Below are 7,592 nucleotides of genomic sequence, written 5' to 3'. Positions count from 1 at the left end.
AGATTCAGAATCAATCTCAAAACCTTGATTGAGAATCAAGACTCAATGATAAAATTTTATGGATTTGAAGAATAAATTTGATTTTAAATTTAAATCTTAAAATCAGAAGATGAATTGGGGAATTTCAAAGTTGAATTGAACTTTGAAATTTGATTTGAGATGTTAAATTGAATTTGAAATTGAATCTTGAAAATGAATTTGAATTTTCAAAGTTGAATTGAACTTTGAAATCAATTTTTGAATTGGAAATTGAATTTGGAATATGGAAGTGAATTCGAATTTTTAGAGTCAAATGGGATGTAGAAAATGATTTTTTTATTGAAATGAGATAATGAATATTTCTTTCGCTAATCATACCAAGGATATTTCTTACATCCTTTTGGTTGATCAACAGAGAAAAAGATTTGAATTTTATCCTTTTTCGCAAAAAGCTTCACCCTTTTGAAAAGAATACTAAAGGTAATCTGAGGCGATTCTTTTGTATAGTAAAATATTAGAATCAACACATTTTTAGCAGATTGGCAAAGTTTTCGAGAATCCTTTTGTGAGATAATCACTCAATATAGATTTTGATAGGACCTTTAGCTGAAATTTGGGAGAAATAATGTAAGGCTTTAGACTTTGAAAAACTCGACCAGTAAAAACTAGATTTGGCAGGACCAACTAAATGGATTTGGGTAAAAAGGGTTTGGTAAAGGATTTTTGGTAAAAGATTTTGGTAAAGGACCAGTGTTAAACTGGAATTTGAAGGACGAATTTGAGAAAAAATAGAAATTTGAAGGATCAATTTTGAGAAAATTGGAATTTTGAAGGACCAATGTACACATTGGAATTTTGAAGGACTGAAGTTTGAAGGATCAATTTTTGAGAAAATTAGAATTTTGAAGGACCAATGTACACATTGGAATTTTGAAGGACCAGTGTAAAAACTGGAATTTGAAAGACCAATTTTTGAAAATTGGGATCTTGAAGGAGCAATGTAAAACTAGAATTTTGAAGGACCAATTTGAGAAATTAGAATTTGGAAGGACCAATGAAAACATTGGAATTTTGAAGGACCAGTGTAAAAACTGGAATTTGAAGGACCAATTTGTAAAAATTGGAATTTTGAAGGACCAACGTAAACATTGGAATTTTGAAGGACCGATTGAAATTTGAAGGACCAATGTAAAACTGGAATTTTGAAGGACCAATGTAAACATTGGAATTTTGAAGGACCAATTGGAATTTGAAGGACCAGTGCAAAAACTGCAATTTTGAAGGACCAATTTGAGCAATTGGAATTTGATGAAGGACCAATGTAAATATTGGAATTTTGAAGGACCAGTGTAAAAACTGGAATTTTGAAGGACCAATTTGAGCAATTGGAATTTGGAAGGACCAATGAAAGCATTGGAATTTGATGAAGGACCAATTAGAATTTGAAGGATCAGTGTAAAACTGGAATTTGAAGGACCAGTGTAAAACTGAAATTTGAAGGACCAGTGTAAAACTGAAATTTGAAGGACCAATTTGTGAAAATTGGAATTTTTGAAGGGACCAATGTAAACATTGGAATTTTGAAGGACCAATTGGAATTTTGAAGGACCAGTGAAAAACTGGAATTTAAAGGACAAATTTATGAAAATTGTAATTTTGATAAAGGACCAATGTTAAACTGGATTTGGAAGAATTAACATGAGAATTGGTTTTAATGAAAAACCAGTGTTAAACTGGATTTGGAAGAACCAACTTGAGAATTGGATTTGATGAAGGACCAATGTTAAACTGGATTTGGAAGGACCAATGTGAGAATTGGATTTGATGAAGGATTTTGATGAAGGACCAGTGTTAGACTGGATTTGAAAGGACCAATGTGAGAATTGGATTTGATGAGGGATTTTGATGAAGGACCAATGTTAGACTGAATTTGGAAGGACCAATGTGAGAATTGGATTTGATGAAGGACCAATGTTAGACTGGTTTTGGAAGGACCAATGTGAGAATTGGATTTTATGAAGGACAAATGTGAGAATTGGAATTTATAAAGGATTTTGATGAAGGACCAGTGTTAGATTGAATTTCGAAGGACCAATGTGAGAATTGGATTTGATGAAGGACCAATGTTAAACTGGATTTGGAAGGACCAATGTGAGAATTGGATTTTATGAAGGACCAGTGTTAAACTGGATTTGGAAGGACCATTATAGAAGACTACGTTGCTTCTATAAATGGTTTCAGGATTATCCCTTATCCTGAATGGGAAAGAAGGAATTTTGAAGGGAATAAACCTGAAGCTTGAAATTTGGAAGGGATCAGCCAGAAGGCTAGATTTTGGAAGAAGGTCCAACCTGGCAGTTGAGTTTTTGGAAAAGTTTGAGTCGAAACTCGGATATATTTAAAAAGAAAGATGGACCAACCGGAGAGTTGAGTTTTTGAAAAAGAAAAGAGTCTGTGTCGGAACTCGGATATTTAAAAAGATGGACCAACCTGAGAGTTGGGTTTTTGAAAAAGTTCGAGTCGAAACTCAAATATATTTAAAAAGAAAGATGGACCAACCTGAGAGTTGGGTTTTTGAAAAAGAAAAGAGTCTGAGTCGGAACTCGGATATTTAAAAAGATGAACCAACCTGAGAGTTGGGTTTTTTAAAAAGGAGATAAAAGTCCGAGTCAAAACTCGGATATTTAAAAGGAAGATGAAATATATAAAGAGGAAAACACGAGTCGAAACTCGGATCTTCAAAATAAAAGATAAAAGAGAAAATCGAGTTTGAAAACTCAAATTTTCGAAGAAATGATTTGGTTCCAACACGAGCATTGGATCCAAAAGGAAGTCCGAGTCGGAACTCGGAACTTCAAAGGAAAGATAAAAGGGAAAAACCCGAGTCGAAACTCGGATCTTCAAAATAAAAGATAAAAGAGAAACCTGAGTTTTGAACACTCGAATTTTTGAAGCAACGATTGGTTCCAACACTAGCATTGGATCCAAAAGGAAGTCTGAGTCGAAACTCGAAACTTCAAACGAAAGATAAAAGGGGAAAACCGGAGTCGGAACTCGGATCTTAAAAATAAAAAGATAAAAGAAAAATCCGAGTTTGAAAACTCGAATTTTCGAAGCAACGATTTGGTTCCAACACGAGCATTGGATCCAAAAGGAAGTGCAAGTCAGAACTCGAATCTTCAAACGAAGGATAAAAAAAAAGGGAAAACCCGAGTTAGAACTCAGATATTTAAAAGGAAGATGGACCAACTTGAGAGTTGGGTTTTTTTTTTTTTTGAAAAAGGGAGGAGGAAATCCGAGTCGGAACTCGGGTTTTTAAAAGAAAGCTTTAATCAGAAGTTTTGAATTTTTGAAAATTTGCCAGTGCGGGGACCGAATCTAGGATTGAGAATGACCAGTTCGAGGACTGAATTATTTGACTTGCAATGAAGAAGACCATCATAGTTAATTATATGTGGTCTGATTTTCAGGATTAACCCCTTATCCTGAACGGGGAAAGAATAATATTGAGGAAACAAGGAGATAGAAATTGATTGACGAAATTGATAAAAATTGTCTTGTAAAAGAATTCTCACAGGTAGCATTGTTGCTCCTATGAGGGGTCTCAGGATTATCCCTTATCTTGAATGAGAAAAAAAATAAACATTTGACAAAATCAACAAAATTGATAAAAGTTGATAAAGAATCAAAAGAATTGATAAACATTGATAAAGAATCAGTAAAAATTGATAAAATTGATAAAGAATAAAAATTGATAAAGAATTGACAAAGGTCTGATGAAAATTGGTAAATTTTGGTGGAAAAATTTGAGAATACTTGGAAGATGATGAAAGGCTTCAGGATTATCCCTTATCCTAAAGGAAGAAGGACCTCGCAGGACGAGGTTCAGGTTTATCCCTTAACCTGAGAGGGAAATTCAGGTTTATCCCTTAACCTGAGTAGGAAAAAGAAGGAAAAATGAATACCTCATGGGAAAGAGGCATCAAGTTTATCCCTTAACCTGAAAGGGTAACTGAAAATAAGAATTGACAAGAAGACTTAATAAAAATGGATGAAAAACCAATAAAATTGATAAAATTGATAAAATTGATAAAGATGAATAAAACTAATAAGACTGATAAAGATTGATAAACGAAAAATTGATAAAAATTTAGGAAAAGAGTTTGTTTGATTCTGCCTACACGTGGGATCTTTAAAGTGAGAGGAGAATATTCATGAGAAAATCATTTTTGAAAAGAGGATCAACCGTGAGGTTGATTTTGAAGAATGATCAACACGAGAGCTGATCTTTGAAGAAGAATCAACACGAGGGTTGATTTTGAAGAGAGATCAACATGAGGGTTGATTCTTTAAAAACAATGGTTTGAAACCAATTTTGAAAAGGAGGATCAACACGTTGGTTGATTTTGAAAAAGATTCAAAAAATTTTGAACTTTTGGTGATCATGACGAAGATTTTGCAGAAATTTTTCAGATTTTTACGATTTTGAAAAACCCTCATAGGTAATATCATTTCTCTCATGGATGATGTCGGGATTGTCCCTCATCCTGAAAAAGAATAGGAATTTGATGGCAAGGAAAATTTTTGAAGTGTAAATGTAATTTTAACAATAAAAGATACCCCAATATGGCAAAAAGAAATAAGAATCGAATTCCAAAGATATGAAGGGAATTGACATTTCATTGATAAGCAAAGACCGAAAACAAAACTTGAATATTTACAAGTATGCGATAAAAGGATCATAAAAGACTGGGGCTTACTAGTGTGAACACCCCAAATTTTTCAAAATTTTGCAAATATTCCCCTTTTGCCCTTGGCCCTATTTTCTGAGTAAATTGAGTCATTTCTCGCTCAAAATTCTAGTTTATTTCTTAGATTTACTGGAATCAAATCCATTTTCTTTATCTGACTCAATTTTGGATCCGGACCCCGCATCAAATTCCAAATCAAAGCCTCGTTATCCAATTTTCAAAATTAAAATTCGCAAAAATACCAAAAATAATTTCTGAAAGGCTCAGATAGTCCATCCGATATTCATTTGGATTTAATGCTTTGTATTTCTCGATTCGAGGTTCAAAACTCGAATATCTCCTCAAAATTCGGATCTAAACCCGTTTTCTGAAGAAATTTCTAAAAATCAAACCCGAATTCTCAGAAAACCCCTTTCTTTGTAAATATTTCTCAAAAATCCAAAAAAATAGTTTTAAATCTCTTAGTTTTAAAGTTTTTATATCAAAAATACAAAAAATCAGAAAATGCAAAGAAAATAAAAAAAATAGCCTAAAAACCTCTTTTATAAAAATTTTGCGTAGTTAAAACCTTGTTTTGGAAAAGCTTTTGAAGAAACCGCTATTATGAAAATATTGAAAATTAAGGGAACCATTTTAGAAAGCCTATCTCTCTCTCTCTCTCGACCCTTCTCGATTCTTCCCCTTTTCTTTTTAAAAATGACTCTCCTTCTCCATCGAGGGCATCCACTTTCACCCCTCCAGAATCACGACCTCCGTTCATCTCCAACAAACTTCCTCCCCTCCCGATTCCTCCTTTCCTTCTTTAAAAAGGCGCAAAGGGGAAGCTCTCAACATTCGTTCTCACCCCACACCTTCTTCTTCTTTGATCCATTATCGCCCTTCTTCACCCCCCTCTCCTTCTGATTCTCCCCAATCAGCTGAAGAGAGTGGAACCTCTTTGCAGCAATACACAAGAGCAATATATCCTCCCTCTCAATCCAAACCAAGCCAGGGTAGGTATTCTATCTCTCTGCTATTTTTGTTTTTCTTTTTGATTTTTTTGTTCATCACCCCAATTAGAACACCCACGTAGTATCAGTTTGTTTATGGCAAAACCGATCTACGTATGTGTGACATTAACGGAATATCCATATTCCAACATCATTTTTTTTATGATTCTTTCCTAAATTTCCTTGATCTTCCTTTTGGGTATTCTTGCATAGATTGCAATTCGTTTCTGCATCAGTATCCTTTTCCGATTTTCATTTCATCCATCATAGTTTATTGATATTGTTGTTTAATATTACGTTTTATTTCATTTGTGATTTATCCATTGCATTCCCAATTCCATCGGCAACGCTGATCTGCTTGTTGGTGACAGGGTGTGGATCTTTTTTTTTTTTTATTTATTTATTTTTTCCTTCTTTCTTTTCACCCTAGATTTTCCCGTTTGTGGTTTCCTCTGGTTTTCGTTTTCTTATCTTTGTTACCTCTTTTGATTTTGATTTCCTGTCCACACCTCCGATTTCCCACTTTTACTCCCCCCTCCTGTCTTATCATAGATGCATACTACATTAGTTTTACGATTATTCTCTTGATCATTTCCATGTACAGACTTGTAGCAACTTCATCCAACATTTTGTATTCTCTTTGTTATGCTGTGGTCTGTCTGTGTAATATTCAAAGCATTTTCACCATACTAATATTCATTGAATTGCGTTTATCCATATATATCGCTGGGCATTTCTTTCTTTTTCGATGTTTCAAAATATATGCGTGGGTCGTAAGCAGCCAGTAGTGCTTTCAAATATTATCGGATGCCAGGAAGGTTTCATCGTCATCAGCGATTTGGATCATGAATGAATATTATTCTAGGCAAGACTCAATGCTAGGCTACATTGATTCAATCCACAAAAATTGGTCACTAAACCTATCTGATGGCTAATACCACCTCAGAGAATTTACTAAAAGTCGATCTACTATAAAAGGATAATAAAAAACCTGGCGTGTATATTCAAACTGTTGGGATGAACTAGTAGAAGCAATCCGTGAAAACCAATCAAGTTGTGCTAACTCGTCTACGTATGTTTTCTGCAATTTGGCGTCAGCAAATGAAATACATCTTAGTGAGAGGGATGCAAAAACCATTCATACATTTTATCATGGTTGTATGATCGAAGATTTAACTATGCTGGAAATCATTATCATGGTTTACAGATGTTCCCAATGGTGAATGGAGCTGTTTCTGAGAGCTGGAAATTTATGATGAGATGATTTAACCCATGACTCTGTAAAACAATATGAAACAAATTTTCCAGGGCTAACTCGTGTGTTGTCTCAAGGCTTTGTCGATTCGGTCTGACGGTGAGTGGCTCATCTCAAGATCATGTTTGCAGCAGTGCACCTGGGCTAAATCCAATGTGGTCTTCATGGTCCGAGGCGGTTCTGAGTAAATCTCACACTAGGGGATGCCCTTTCTGTTAGTGTTTCCGTCAATCTATCGAGTAGAAAACTAACAACAGGTTTGGGACTCTTCTCTACATTTTAATATCAATTTATTTTCTTTTCTGTGTTTCGTTCTCCTCGTTTCTTCTCCTTTGTTTTATGTTATCTGGATCTCTCTATTGACTCTGGAGGCTGAAAGGTTTGGTATGATTGGCATTTTTTTTTTGAATATTTCTCCATTTTTGTTGATAGCATCCCCATAATTTACATTCATGTGTTCCTGTACCCACTCCTTAGTGTCTTCCTGTTTAGGATATTAGCATTGAGCAAATCATTGCTCAGATAAAAGACATAGGGATTTTAATATTAACTGCACCATGATGAAATTGCTTTCTTCATTGGTAAAACTGATTCCCTGTATCCACCCATCGTTTCACA

The sequence above is a fragment of the Nuphar pumila genome, chromosome 3, assembly GCF_984573655.1.
Source record: "Nuphar pumila chromosome 3, dmNupPumi1.hap1.1, whole genome shotgun sequence".
NCBI lineage: Eukaryota > Viridiplantae > Streptophyta > Magnoliopsida > Nymphaeales > Nymphaeaceae > Nuphar > Nuphar pumila.
This window is presented reverse-complemented; position numbering follows the sequence as displayed.